The sequence below is a fragment of the Lepidochelys kempii genome, chromosome 12 (assembly GCF_965140285.1).
Source record: "Lepidochelys kempii isolate rLepKem1 chromosome 12, rLepKem1.hap1, whole genome shotgun sequence".
Taxonomy (NCBI): domain Eukaryota; kingdom Metazoa; phylum Chordata; order Testudines; family Cheloniidae; genus Lepidochelys; species Lepidochelys kempii.
Genome location: NC_136391.1, coordinates 24,354,948 through 24,370,126, shown reverse-complemented (window position 1 = coordinate 24,370,126; position 15,179 = coordinate 24,354,948). Strand labels below are relative to the sequence as shown.

At 41.9% G+C, this 15,179-nt stretch overlaps 1 long non-coding RNA gene across 1 annotated transcript in view; it reads left to right on the top strand.

The window, feature by feature from the left end:
• The window catches only part of LOC140896295 (uncharacterized), a 60,627-nt gene extending 46,265 nt beyond the window's left edge, over window positions 1-14,362 (top strand). The window contains exon 3 of the long non-coding RNA XR_012154505.2: window positions 14,124-14,362. This is a non-coding gene — a long non-coding RNA (uncharacterized LOC140896295). The remainder of the gene's footprint in view (window positions 1-14,123) is intronic.
• The last annotated feature ends 817 nt before the right edge of the window (window positions 14,363-15,179 follow it).

Genomic DNA, 15,179 nt, shown 5'->3' with positions numbered 1-15,179 from the left:
GTATGATGGGAAACAACACATTTACTGCAATTTATATTGCTTGTGTTCTTCTTCACTTCAACAATGAGTCATTATTCAGAGTATGTTTATGTAATATCATAAATACCAATCTCTGGTATTTATGTAGCATACTATTTACTTGGGCAAGTTGCCACATGCACGAAAGTAGTAAACACAGAGCCATTCTTTGTGGGGGTTAAAAAAGAGTCTTAAAATGAATCCAATTTTCCTTCATAAGGCACTCCTTGTTATGTTACCTAAAGTGGCTCTTTAAGATATACAATATGATAAAACACACAATTCCTGGGAGACTTAATTATGGTTCCTAAGAAACTGGTGAATAAACAATCAGGGACAGAGTGTTTATTTTTCCCTAGGTTTTTCTTAACTATTAATGGGAAGCATGAAAATAAAAGATCAATTTTATAAAACCTCTGCTGTAGGAATGTGTCAGGCTGGTAAAAAACAAGGAATGTTGAACTACATACCCTCCCAAACACGACATTTCTGTCTAAAAGCACAACTATTTTATTGGAGACTCAATAATCCTAGTTTGTAAACTGACTTGTGGCAGGTGTAAATACCACAGTGAGCCCTTTGTTTGTTGTATTTACTGTACTGTATCTTATGCATCGATGGTACTAACTACAGTGCGCGTTCCAAAGTAAAGAGTTTGCCTTGTCTCACCTTGCTCTTGCATTCACACAAACAACTTCCTTCACAACAAGGTGTCAAACTCTTCCAAAGGCATATGAAATGTTCTGCCCTAGATGTAGTCCTAGAGGACCCAAGCCTGAAAAGGACTAAGCAACCTCAAATGTAATTGTTGTCAATGGGGGCCAAAGTGCTCAGCACTATACAGGATTGGGCCCAGAGAGTCTAAAGGGCTTCCATTGATTTCCAAAGCTTTGGATCAGGGCCAAAGTAAATGTCAACAGCTGAAGCAAAATCGTTTTGTATCCCCTCATGGAAAATCGATCAGGTCACATTATAGCGAGAACAGTAGGTTGGGAGATTCTGTATAATAGTGATAATTGCACTGGTCCGTTTAAGGCCTCTCCTTTTGGCCACCCAAAAATGGCACCATTCAAAAACACTCGTCACTTGTGAAAATCTGGGCCCAGACCTTCTTGGTTCTATTTCTAGCTCTGCCACTGGCAGCTGCTTGGGTTAGTCACTAATCTCTTAGCATCAGTTGTCCCAGCTGTAAAATGGGGGTGACAATATTTAGCTACTTCCTTAGGGTGTTGTGAGACTATAATTAATAAATGTTTGTAAAGCACTTTGTGGTCCTTGAAAAGTGCTTAGGAGGATGAAATGGCCCACATAATACACAAGCAAAAGCAAAGCCCTAGGCCACTCAAGGGTTTTGGCCCTGCATCACAGAAGTCAGTTGGAGCTTTGCCATTGACTTCACTAGGCACAGGATCAGGCCCTAATAACTTAGCAGACACTAGTGTTGACTTAGGTTTCTTCTTCTGGTCAGTGCATTAGATTGCTCAGATCTGTAGCTTACATTTATTTAATAGACACTATGTTCCCTTTTTTAAGCTTAGTCAAAGTAATGGTAGAATCTGTTATGTACCAGGAGCACTGAACTACATGTTGATGAGATCAGGCGTTCAGGAAAACATGATTGCTCATGAGTTATAGATCATTGCCTAGCTGATGGGACACTCTCTCTCTCTCTCTCTCTCTCTCTCTCTCTTTATTCTTCACAACCAGATCTGCAAATAATGTAACAAGGGAGATACATTCATTGGATGAAGCTGGTCAAGCTATTACTTGTTCCTGCCTTAAGGATTTATTAGAGAAGTGAATAAACATGATTGTTGTGGTAATTAACCCCATGTAAATCACAAATCCTGTCTTTATAGGCATTTGTTTGTGATGCTGTCGTTAAGGGCTAGTCATTGTTTCCATGAGGTAAACCACAGTTTTAAAGCAGGGTTGAGCCCTGAGGCAAAGCCACAGCAAACAAAGGGGAAGATCACACAAAGAAGAGAAATAGAGGGGACCCAAGGAGAGAGGACCCCGCAGAAGAAACTCAATTTTTGTTCATTTTTTGAGATTCTGCATGTATTTTTTTTTAAAAAGGAATCTTTGGGTGACTTCTGTTTTGTAACAGTTTTATCTAAAAAAAGGAAGGCTTAAATTTTCAGCGACTTGGAACCCATTCTTTCCTCAATCCATGCAAGTAAGTCCAACTGCCACTGGAAAGAAGAATAGATCCCAAAGTTCTTATGGTCATTAACAGCCCTTTAGACCCAGCAGAATACCCACGAATATTAGTGGCTGTTGCACGGCCAGGTGGAGGACAGTATAACAGCCTCTAATGTGAACTGTTCCTTTGGCTCTATTTATATTACATTAAAAACTATGTAGAGACTCAGTGTTCGTATTGTGTTGGATTAACAGTTCTGGCATTTGGAGTCTGGTGAGAGTTTTTGTGCCTCTGCCAATTAAGGCCACTTGTAGAGGTAGTTTTGTGACATGGACATTTGCTGCGAATAAATGGATTCTGTGCTATTATAAATAAACACAACAGTTACGTTATTTAACTTTCACTAGTAGCAATCTGACACCTTGTGCTAGAAATATAATCAACACCTCAACAGTGGGAGACCTGGTGACTCTGTAATTCTCTGGAACAGGCCATAGGTGAATTGTGCAGATCCATCAGTTAACGTCTGTAAAGCACATTGAGATTTACAGCATCTCTGTAGACAGATTTCCAATTACTGGATGAGGAATGGCTGAGCATATGAAGATGGCTTCCAGTTTCCACAGGATTCCTCTTACCACAGCTAGGACTCTTATCATTAACAGTGAACAATATTCAGAGTGACTGATGACTCTAGTCACTCAGCTGGTTTTAAGTCCCATACCAAGGAATCGAAAATACAAGCCCTTTGAAAATGCTTCCAGGCACTGAGCTAGATCAAACTACTTCTGAATCTCGCACTCCCCCCGCTCATTGCATGCACCCATCCCCAGATTTCTCTCTCTTTGGCTAGACTGAAGAGGAATGATCACCCGACAAAGGCAAAACTACACCGTACAAATGAAAACACATTTAGTAGTTCACATAACTAATATGCTATCTAAGGCTGGTGGAAATGTGTATAATGTGCAAGCCATCTCGAATCCAGGAACTACCCTCCCCATAATCCCTCAGGACAGAGACTTTTCTGATTGCGCTCCAGCTTCCCCATAAAAGCTCCGTTGTTACTGCAGGACAGCCTTTACCAGGAGCCATGGCACAGGGCCACAGCCTCCAGGGACACTCTGAAGCTGCACAAAACAAGTTTTTCCAAACAGTTAAAGTGTTCCCCAGCCCAGACTCTTACATTCTAGTTGTTTGCGCAGGAACCCACCAAGCCCTGCCTATAAAACTGGGTGTTTAAACTCCACAGAGACATTTTTTCTAACATACCAGTTCTCTAACCTACTGGCCCTTTAGAACTAGGATCAATAGGCAGATTCCATAAACACAGCAGCAGATTCAGCCCTGCTTTTTAAAAAAAACATATAAGGGAATCAGCTAGTAAAGGTGTAAAGGCTGCTTCCTCTTTGGATTATTCTGTTAGTCAGTATTTTCCCTTAGCCTAACTGTGATTTGCAGTAGTTCGTAGTTCATGTGCAGGGTTCATTAAACAACTTCTATTTGTGATACCATTTTATGATGAAGATAGTTACTTTCAATATGCTGTGTGAAAGCATGCACTGAATTAGAAGGCAGAGCAATTGTAGCAACGCTCCCCTGGTTTCAGTGCTCCAAATCAAACTGCCCTCTTAAAGCCCTTGCAAATCACAGAAGCAGGAAAAGTCCCTCTGAAGACAAGAGATGAAGGTAGAGCTCCTGCTCAGAGATTCCAACCCCTTTACTAACCAGAAAGCAGCACAAGGCCAGCTGAAAATCTCTGCAGTGGTTAAGCTCCTTCCTTAGGGTGGAAGCCTGGGGCTTGTGTCAAGTTCCAGTAAAGGCATGCTGCAGGGAGCTCCGTGGCAGACGTCACCGGACCCACTTTGCAGCTGCTACTAGTCACTGATGTGGTGCTCCTGCCCCCCTCCTATTCCCTCTTCCTGTGCTAGTAGGTCCAGAGGCTCTCTGTGGTGAGTGGCTCCACCACCCATGCCCCTACCCTCCAGAGTACGAAGTAGCTCACTCGTATGGGTTTTGAGTACCCCTTCTTGGGCTCTCTACAGTCTGGCTCTTGTGAACCTCTGCCACCTGGGCCCCCCATACTCACAGTGGCGAAGGGCCAGTATTTTCTCCTTGGTAATGTTAAAAATAAACAGGCTCCCCTTGTCCTATTTCACTCTCATTTCTTGCAACAGAACATGCCTGACTGCCTGACTTTTGGGTGCAGTTACCCATCTTTGCATGCTAATTGGGGATCTACATGGGGATTTGAGCGTGCAAGTTGAGAAGCCCATTTGAAAGCACAGCCTTGAACCTCAATTTCACACAAGTTTCAGAGTAACAGCCGTGTTAGTCTGTATTCGCAAAAAGAAAAGGAGTACTTGTGGCACCTTAGAGACTAACCAATTTATTTGAGCATAAGCTTTCGTGAGCTACAGCTCACTTCGAAATGAGCTCTAGCTCACGAAAGCTTATGCTCAAATAAATTGGTTAGTCTCTAAGGTGCCACAAGTACTCCTTTTCTTTTTGCGAATTTCACACAACACATTCCTTGCTAGCAAACGTCTGAAGCCACTTTGAACTCTCTTTTTTTCTTGTACATTCCAGACGAGTATTATAGAAAGAGCTAATGAACTGAAAGGGTTAACTATAATTTACCACCTGTGTTGATAATGGTCCTCCTTTTCACCACTTAGCCCTTCACAATGGGGCACTAGTCTCTCATATCTACTTAGATAGATAACCTGACTGAAAGTCACAAGCAGAGGTCACAGCCAAACTGACTATTTAACGGAACTTTTTTAAAGAGGGAAAATAAGATGGCGTGACCGTCACCACTTCATACCCTGGAGTGTTTGGTGTTTAGAATAGGAAGCCCTTCTGCGGGCTGCTTTGCAATGGGTTGCTCCGCAATGATGGTAAAGTAAACAACATCAAACCTAAAGAGGCTGTTCTTGAGTGTTCAGTGGCAGCCCTACCCTTGACAGAGAGTCTGGGCAGTTTCTTAATGATCTGCTTCAAACAAGAAAGTGTCAAGCAAGCAAAACCTTTTACAGGTGTCTAAGTACAAGTTGTTGTTTGAGGAAGTAAAAGGCTTCAAAATAAGCTTCTGTAGCTGTGTGCAGTGCTTTCATTGAGACCTCGTTTGTGAATTCTGTTTGTGCTTAAGAACCTGGACCAAAGCCCATTGGAATCAATTGAAAGACTCCCAGGATATGACTACACGGCAATAAAACTGGTGACCGGCCTGTGTCAGCTGACTCAGGCTTGTGGGGCTGGCTGTGGGGCTGTAAAATAGCCATGTAGATGTTTGGACTTGAGCAGGAGCCTGGGCTCTGGAATCCCACCAGCAGGGAGGCTCAGTTTGGTCTAATTTGTTGTAGAGTCTATGATTTTTACAGGGTTTATGTTTAGACATATCTCAGGAGTTCCTTGTGTATGTAATAGGAGAGGAGAATTCATTATGAATCCATCAGGGAAACAATGTTCTAAAGGAAAGGAGTACTTGTGGCACCTTAGAGACTAACAAATTTATTTGAGCATAAGCTTTCGTGAGCTACAGCTCACTGCATCAGATGCATTCAGTGGAAAATACAGTGGGGAGATTTATATACATAGAGAACGTGAAACAATGGGTGTTACCATACACCCTTTAACCAGAGTGATCACTTAAGGTGAGCTATTACCAGCAAGAGAGCGGGGGCGGGGGAAAAACCTTTTGTAGTGATAATCGAGGTGGGCCATTTCCAGCAGTTGACAAGAACGTCTGAGGAACAGTTGGGGGTGGTGAGGGGAATAAACATGGGGAAATAGTTTTACTTTGTGTAATGACACATCCACTCCCAGTCTCTATTCAAGCCTAAGTTAATTGTATCCAGTTTGCAAATTAAGTCCAATTCAACAGTCTCTCCTTGGAGTCTGTTTCTGAAGTTTTTTTGTTGAAGAATTGCAACTTTTAGGTCTGTAATCAAGTGACCAAAGAGATTGAAGTGTTCTCCAACTGGTTTATAATTCTTGACATCTGATTTGTGTCCATTTATTCTTTTACTTACACCCTTTGCTCAAGAAACTCCCTGAAAAAGCACAAGAACAAATCCGCACAGACACACCCCTGGAACCCCAACCTGGGGTATTCTATCTGCTACCCAAGATCCATAAACCTGGAAATCCTGGACACCCCGTCATCTCAGGCATTGGCACCCTCACAGCAGGATTGTCTGGCTATGTAGACTCCTTCTTCAGGCCCTACGCTACCAGCACTCCCAGCTATCTCCGAGATACCACTGACTTCCTGAGGAAACTACAATCCATCGGTGATCTTCCTGAAAACACCATCCTGGCCACTATGGATGTAGAAGCCCTCTACACCAACATTCCACACAAAGATGGACTACAAGCCGTCAAGAACACTATCCCCGATAATGTCATGGCAAACCTGGTGGCTGAACTTTGTGACTTTGTCCTCACCCATAACTATTTCATGTCTGGGGACAATGTATACCTTCAAATCAGTGGCACTGCTATGGGTAGCCGCATGGCCCCCACAGTATGCCAACATTTTTAAGGCTGACTTAGAACAACGCTTCCTCAGCTCTCGTCCCCTAATGCCCCTACTCTACTTGTGCTACATTGATGACATCTGCATCGTCTGGACCCATGGAAAAGAAGCCCTTGAGGAATTCCACTATGATTTCAACAATTTTCATCCCACCATCAACCTCAGCCTGGACCAGTCTACACAAGAGATCCGCTTCCTGGACACTATGGTGCTAATAAGTGATGGTCACATAAACACCACCCTATACCGGAAACCTACAGACCGCTATTCCTACCTACACGCCTCCAGCTTTGATCCAGACCACACCACACGATCCATTGTCTACAGCCAAGCTCTACAATACAGCCGCATTTGCTCCAACCCCTCAGACAGAGACAAACACCTACAAGATCTCTATCAAGCGTTCTTACAAATACAGTACCCACCTGCCGAAGTGAAGAAACAGACTGACAGAGCCAGAAGAGTACCCAGAAGTCACCTACTACAGGACAGGCCCAACAAAGAAAATAACAGAACGCCACTAGCCATCACCTTCAGCCCCCAACTAAAACCTCTCGAACGCATCATCAAGGATCTACAACCTATCCTGAAGGACGACCCATCACTCTCCACAGATCTTGGGAGACAGGCCAGTCCTTGCTTACAGACAGCCCCCCAACCTGAAGCAAATACTCACCAGCAACCACACACCACACAACAGAACCACTAACCCAGGAACCTATCCTTGCAACAAAGCCCATTGCCAACTGTGTCCACATATCTATTCTGGGGACACCATCATAGGGCCTAATCACATCAGCCACACTATCAGAGGTTCATTCACCTGCACATCTATCAATGTGATATATGCCATCATGTGCCAGCAATGCCCCTCTGCCATGTACATTGGTCAAACTGGACAGTCTCTACGTAAAAGAATAAATGGACACAAATCAGACATCAAGAATTATAACATTGAATAACCAGTTGGAAAACCCTTCAATCTCTTTGATCACTCAATTACAGACCTAAAAGTGGCAATTCTTGAACAAAAAAACTTCAAAAAAAGATTCCAACAAGAGACTGCTGAATTGGAATTAATTTGCAAACTGGATACAATTAACTAAGGCTTGAATAGAGACTGGAGTGGATGTGTCATTACACAAAGGAAAACTATTTCCCCATGTTTATTTCCCCCCCCCCCCACCCCCTACTGTTCCTCAGATGTTCTTGTCAACTGCTGGAAATGGCCCACCTTGATTATCACTACAAAAGGTCCTCCCCCCGCCCCCGCTCTCCTGCTGGTAATAGCTCACCTTAAGTGATCACTCTGGTTACAGGGTGTATGGTAACACCCATTGTTTCATGTTCTCTATGTATATAAATCTCCCCACTGTGTTTTCCACTGAATGCATCCGATGAAGTGAGCTGTAGCTCACGAAAGCTTATGCTTAAATAAATTTGTTAGTCTCTAAGGTGCAACAAGTTCTCCTTTTCTTTTTGGAAATACAGACTAACACGGCTGCTACTCTGAAACCTATCAATGTTCTAAAGGGTTCAGCTCCAGGTGCAGCAGCCTTCCACTGGCTGGGTATCTCATAGATGGGAACAGCTAGGAAAGGGTCATGAAATCTGGGGCCCAATTAGAGAAGGTGCAGATCAAATCTGGACTTTTGGCAAGATCTTGCTTCTCACCTTGCTCTCACTTTTTTACACGTCTGGCTTCTCTCGCTAGGAGAGAGCTAAATTAAGTAAGCTCCCTTTTGTGGTTTGTTTGATGCAACTGCTGCTTGGCACTAGGTGACACTGACCACTGATGTGAGGCAATCCTTATCACCGGCATCAAAAGGCTGAGTTTACTGCACTCAGCCCCCCGTCAACCCTCCGCCTCCCGCAGGGCCGCCAACACCTGCAAAACATTTTTATGAAGTCTCCTGAAATGTTACTGTGCCAGGACACAAGTTTACTGATTCCAAGGGCCTGATCCTGTTCCCCTGGTCAAAACTTCCACTAACTTGAATGGGAGCAGAATCTGGCTCCAAAACCAACTAATATAGGGTCCAATTCTGCAAACACTACTGAACTTAGTGCTTCTGTACTTACAGCATAGAGAAGTCAATGGGATTACTCATGGTAGTAAGCACTGTGCTCAGTAGTAAGTGTTTGCATGATCACCCTTTAAGTCTATTAAACAATAAATTTGTCTTAACCTTAATTCCCTGCTATACTACTATTGTCCCACTAGGATAACAATGTGAAACAAGCTATGTTGTAACTGGTTTTCCTCCACTTTTGTCACCTGTGGGGAGAAAAATAGCTGAAGTTTAGTTAAAACTTTAGTGTGTCTTCTCCCATGGCTTTCCAAGGTGGAGAGCATCGCAAGTACCAGCTCATGCAACCCAAGTCCGGGAGTCTTGGAGCTGGAGAGCTGGAGTCTCCCCAATGACAGCATGTTGTGCTTGCTATGTAATAAGCTATATCATACAACCACTGTAGCCCAGATCTAGTTTTGTACAGTTTTTTAGATGCACTATATAATATTGACTGCATCGAACCTGCATTGCAGTGTGGACAGTTTCTATACATCTGTACATGGAAAGGGTTTCACTGTGAACATCCATAATGAGCCAATTAGTTCTACACGGATGCGGAATTGTTACTGAGTTATGTTTATTCATGTTCTACAGTGTAACATTCCTTGCTTTCTTGCTTCCTTTGTTTCAGGCTTAGATAAGATTGAAATAATACTGGATTTAAATGATAAATAAGGCTGTTTGATTGTACTACATTTTGTGGCAAAAGACAAGAAAAAAAGGGGAAACCCCCCATAGCACCAGATTACAAAACAACCCGAGTTGTAAAATGAGGCTGTCACGTTTTTGGGCTTCTAAACACGTTTACGTATTATACAGACACAGAGATGCCAACATCATTCTGCCAAATCTACTTTTGAAACTGATTCCTAACCTGTCTTCTGTCCCTATATGATATTTGCGGTAGTAGTTGTATAGCATTGGCACATCGCAGGGGACTTCTAGGGGTCCAGTTCTGCCACGTGCTGAGCACTCAACACCCACTGATTAGCCATGAACTCCAAGGATGCTCTTGGTTTTCGAATGAGCATTGTAAGGTATGCTTGTTGCACAACTGTGAATTCCTGGCCTTAAGTGGAGATACTGAGGGTCAGGCACTAAAAGGTGGCAACTACTCTGCACTAAGCAACAAACCTCATGTTTCAGGTAGTTGAGAGAAGAGAGGTGGGAATATTGCTAGAGAGAATTGTTTCCTCTTTCGGGGTGATGTTAGGGAATTTTTGACAATTGTTTGGGACACTGATTTTATAAAGGTCCCAAGAGAGAGAGTTAACTTTCCAGAGGAATTAAAACATTTTAACCTCATATATTTATTTGCCTGCATTGAGTAAGACCAAATTATACAGAGTTCTGGGGTATGAACTCAGACCCTTCAACAAGGACATTGAGATGGCTGTCAAGTGCATAGTCTTATCAGGGTTCATCTTCCCTCATCTCATGAGAGACACAAAAGGCCAACTACAACCTTGGTGTAGGCAGGAGCAGCTCCACTAAAGTCCAGAGAATTGCTCTAGGTTTTACTAAAGCTAAATTTGGCCCAAAGGCTATAATTTTGTCTCACCTTCTTATTAATCCATTGATCCTTTCCACAGATCTTTGACTGGTCTGCAGAGTGCATTTGTTCCCTTTCACAACTAGTGGCTAGGAGTCCCAGTCATGGATCAGGATCCCATTGTACTAGCACTGTACAAACACAAAACAAAAAGAAAACCCCTTCCCCAAAGACTTTACAATCTCAGTACACAGGTAGTGTACTTTACTTTAAGGCATTTTTGATGCCTATCGCATTGTACAGACATCCCAGACAACGAGGACGGGGTGGTTCTCAGATGTCATTTTTGGATTGAGAGTAAAATGACCAGAGTCCATGAAATATCCCAAGTATCTCCTAAGAATACAAAAATATTCCAGAATGATATCCCAAGCCTATTTGTCCTGCTTTTAGACAGCATACTTTCTGCTGGCTTTGGGCGCACAGAATAGAGACAGAAACACCTTTCCTCATGGAGTGCTCATCACCCAGTATAAAGAATCCTATCAGACCTGTGTAACCAGGTCTGTCATCTAATAAACCTGCCCACCTGCTGTCGTTAAGTGTCAGTAATACAGGCCAAATACATTTCTCTTAACAGAAGAAAAAAGGCAAAAATACCTGTACAATTTTTCATCATTAAAAATACAACAACACATATAAAGTATGTTCACAGTGGTCAGATTTCTTACCAAAAGGTTTGCCCCATGGTCAAACATAATAAAAGGTCATGATGGCAGTATCCTCACTGAGAGTGATGATATTAAAAACAGGTGGAGATTTTACTGTGCCAATCTGTATGCCTCACCAGAGCCATTCATAAGACAGCATGACAGAAAAAAGAGTTTGGTGCCAGAGCCATCAATCCTGCAAGAGTAAGTGGTGTGTGATATTACGAAAATGAAGCCTGGAAGAGCAGCAGGAGTAGATAACATGCCTGCAGAATTGTTAAAAGTGATTGGCAAATGTGGTACTAATTTTATGTGGAAAATTTGAAATGATGTATGGACAACTAGAAATTGGCCAGAGGACTGGATGAAGAGAATTGTTCTGCCCTTCCCAAAGAAGGGAGACATACCAGAGAGTAGTAACTATTGTACCATCTCCCTGATATTGCACAGAAGCAAAGTTCGGCTCCTCATAATCCAGGATGGCATGAAATGAAGGATTAAAGCAGAACTAACAACCAAATCTCAAAACCTGTCACGTAATTGAAAAATGCAGAGAATACAATCACCCATTGAGCAGGTGTTTCTTTCTCTACTCAGAAGGGTCCGATACCAACCAGTATCTTTGGAGGATATTGCTAGACATGGGGACTCCAAAGCATCGAACTCATCACAAGTCTCTACCACCAACAGCAGACCATGATGCAAACAATTGTAGGCAACAGTGAATTCTCTTTTCCAGAAAATTTCAAAATTTGGGGGTGGAGTTCCAAACTGCAATGAAAGCAAATTTCAAAATCCTCTATGAAATGGAATTCCCACTCTCTGACATCCTCTATTTGCTCACAGGATGTGTGGAGCAGCATCAGTGAAAGCCTCCTCAAACCTTTACGCTGATGGCCTCAACTCTTTTCTAGAAGACCTACTTAGAACACAGCACTAAATGTATTGCCAATAGTGGTCTTGGCTTTTTGATGCAGATTTTAGGAGCTGATCTAAAGTCACTAATTAATTTCACATAGGGCACTGAATGTACATCAGATACTTTCTGTTCTCTTCTGACTCAGACTGTGCTTGAATGAATGAGACAACAATTACAGGCTTTATAGTGTTACCAATCTCTGGAGCCATCCACTATCCCAAAGGTCTTCATCTAGATTGTACAACTGATGGGATACTACATTACACTTTCGAGCTGATGGTGAGTTTACAGATTAAGAAAACAGAATTTGTTTTCTAAAACTATTGACTGGATTAAAAATCTTAAAACACTAGATAAACCTTGCTACCTAGAAAAAACAATTATATATAATGCAGACACATACACAAACCTGCAAACACACTGTGTGGCAGACTCTGATCATTAGTAACAATGGTGAAAAAAAAGGAAGGATAACTCTCCATGTCAAAGGAATTACTCTGGATTTACACAGATGTAACTGAGGTCAGAATCCATCCCAGGAACAACAATTTTATAAATGATTAACTCTACAAAGTATTCAATATATACATGAATTTAATTTCAACTAAACTAGCTGGCTGTGTATTGTACTTATTAGAAGAACATTGTATGCCATGGTTTTTTATTTAATTTCTTAATTGCAGAAGAATTACTGTGTGCTGTGGTTCATGTAATCTGGGGAGTATCTCTGTACTCTAGAAAGAAAAGGGTTTGTGTCAAGGCGAAACTAAACACACATCTGCAATCAAAGTTTGTTTATAACTTCTGACACTGTTCAGTCAGTTATGCAGCCGTTTCACTAAACAAACAAGTAGAAAGCAGGTCAATGTCCAAACACTGGAGTGAAGCTTATTTAAGTTTCATGAAAACTGTTAAAGGAATAAAGCCTTAAGCAAAACAAATTGCTTCTGTAGCAAATGAAAACACATGTGACTCTCTGGACCTCATTCTTGTCTGGGTGTTACTCAGTTGGCTGCCATTGCCTTCCACGAGGGTGATTTTGGCTCAGTGCCGGAATATAATACAGTAAATTACAATTTTGCTTTTTTGCATAGGCATGTTTGTTGCAGAATCAACAGCATGAATCTTTATAAATTCATTGTTTTGTGTTCATACATCGTAAGGTGCATGTCATAACCATCTTCCTTCAACATAGCAGAAGATGGAGACAGGAAACAAACTGAAACCTTATGATTAGCCCATTAAGTGTCACCATAAAGGGGACAGCTGGCTGAGCCACTGCAATTTCTGTTCCTCTCTGACCCTAGTTCAGCAAAGCATTTTAACCTAATATTCTCTAAGCATTTTACCTTTGGGAGTTAGTTATCTATTTTACGTATTTATATGGCCCCTCGATACTGTACGATCTGAGCACTCACCTCACAGGAAATTGAACTTATGCCTCCCAAGTCCCAAGCTAGCACATGAACGACTGGATCACACTTCATCTCTAGTTGAGCGCTACCCTTCAAAAGGCTCAAGAACAGACATGCCACGCCCATGAAAAAAACGCAGAAATTGGGCTTGTTTTTGGCTTAATTGGCTTGTGAATTGCTTATTGGCTAGTTTTTGACTTGTAGCTTGTTTGGCTTGTTGTAGCTTGTTGCTTCTTTTTTTTGATCAGCTCGTGGCAAGCAGGGGGAAGGGGCAGGGCAAGCAGGGGCAAGGAGGGGAGAGTCAGGAGTGCACAGCGGGCCCACTACAGTCCCAGACTGCACGCCAGGGGGATCTAGTCACATAGAGTGTTGGGGTTCTCAGGGATTGGCTTGTTTCAGCCTTATTTTGAAATGGGATTAGCTTGATTTTTGGTTTATTGTGAAAGTCGGGATGCTTATTTACCGCATGAATGTTGGCAACTGTGCTCCTGAAGGGTCAAAAGAACCACTGGAATTGGAGCAAACCCTTTCTCATCCATTGCTCTTGCAAACTCCTGCATTTTTACACAGGTAATTGCACATATAAGCAGATAAGCAATCAGTCATCTGATGCGCATATGCAAATATCCATTTGTTCATACATTTTGCATGGACAACCTGCTGCAACACTCTTTGAAAACATGATCCTTTGATTTAATAGTTCTTCCTTCCAAACTAGAAAGCTCAGTACAAAAACCCTCCATCTGATCATATTAAACACTTTCTATTTTAAAAAAATTCTATATATTGCCTTCTTACCTTTTTTTTTCAGGTCAACAAGAACTGGCCTACTATTGAAAATGGATGGAAAAATATTATTATAATAGAAGCTGGAGAAGTAAGAGTCTATTAATCCACTCTGTGCCCGAGCAGGATTGTTCCCTAAAGTACATTCTCGAGTACTTCGTCCATTATAGATTCAAATGACTCAAGTGATTCCCTAGTTTTATTACCAACAACTATATTGACCCAGATGTTGGTAACTTTATTGATGACCATAACGTTTAAGCTCAGCTATTTTTGAATAAATTTTGATTTCCTCTCACTTGTTAATGGCTCTTCTTTCTCTCCACTATTTATTTGCCTCCACTTATATTTGTAAACACTCCCTTTAGCCCCGTTGACTGAATTAATCCCAATTATTCAGTGGGAGCAAAGTTAAGTTAACGTCGAGTGTTTTTGAAAATCTCACCCTTAAAATATAAATCATTATCTCACAAAACTAACGCAACTTGCTCATGTGGCTACATTCCAATGGGAGCGGATAAGGTACATCTATACATTTGACTGCCTTTGGTTCCAGGAAGATCATGGTATATGAAGTCTGAGTTTCAGACAACACTCATCTGAGCAAGTTGGTGGTCAACGCTTGTAACAAGCAAATGGCTTTCTCATCAGCCATTACAATAGACTGGTTTGGGCAAAAAAATAAACAAAAATAAACAAAAACAAAACTACCCCACCCTTCACAAACCATATAAGACTCCCACGGAAAACTTATGAAAGGATTTTGCTGGTAATTCAATCTGAAAAGGTATAGTAGTGTACAACTGCACACCTCAGTACAGAACCACTCTGTCTTTACAGCTGTTTTCTTATGACTCCACTTTCAGTGGTGTGGTCCATGCTGGGCAGCTCAGTGCAGAAAGATGCAAAGAAATGGGAGGGAATGCTGACAAAGCAACAAGCATGACTGCAGGATGGGAGGGAAAGGATAAAACGGGTAAGTGTGTATTGCTTAGCTTAACAAGGAGGGTGACATAACTGTACCTCTTAGACAAGTGAGGAATTGTTCAGGGGGTTACAAGAGCATCTAACCAGGAACCAC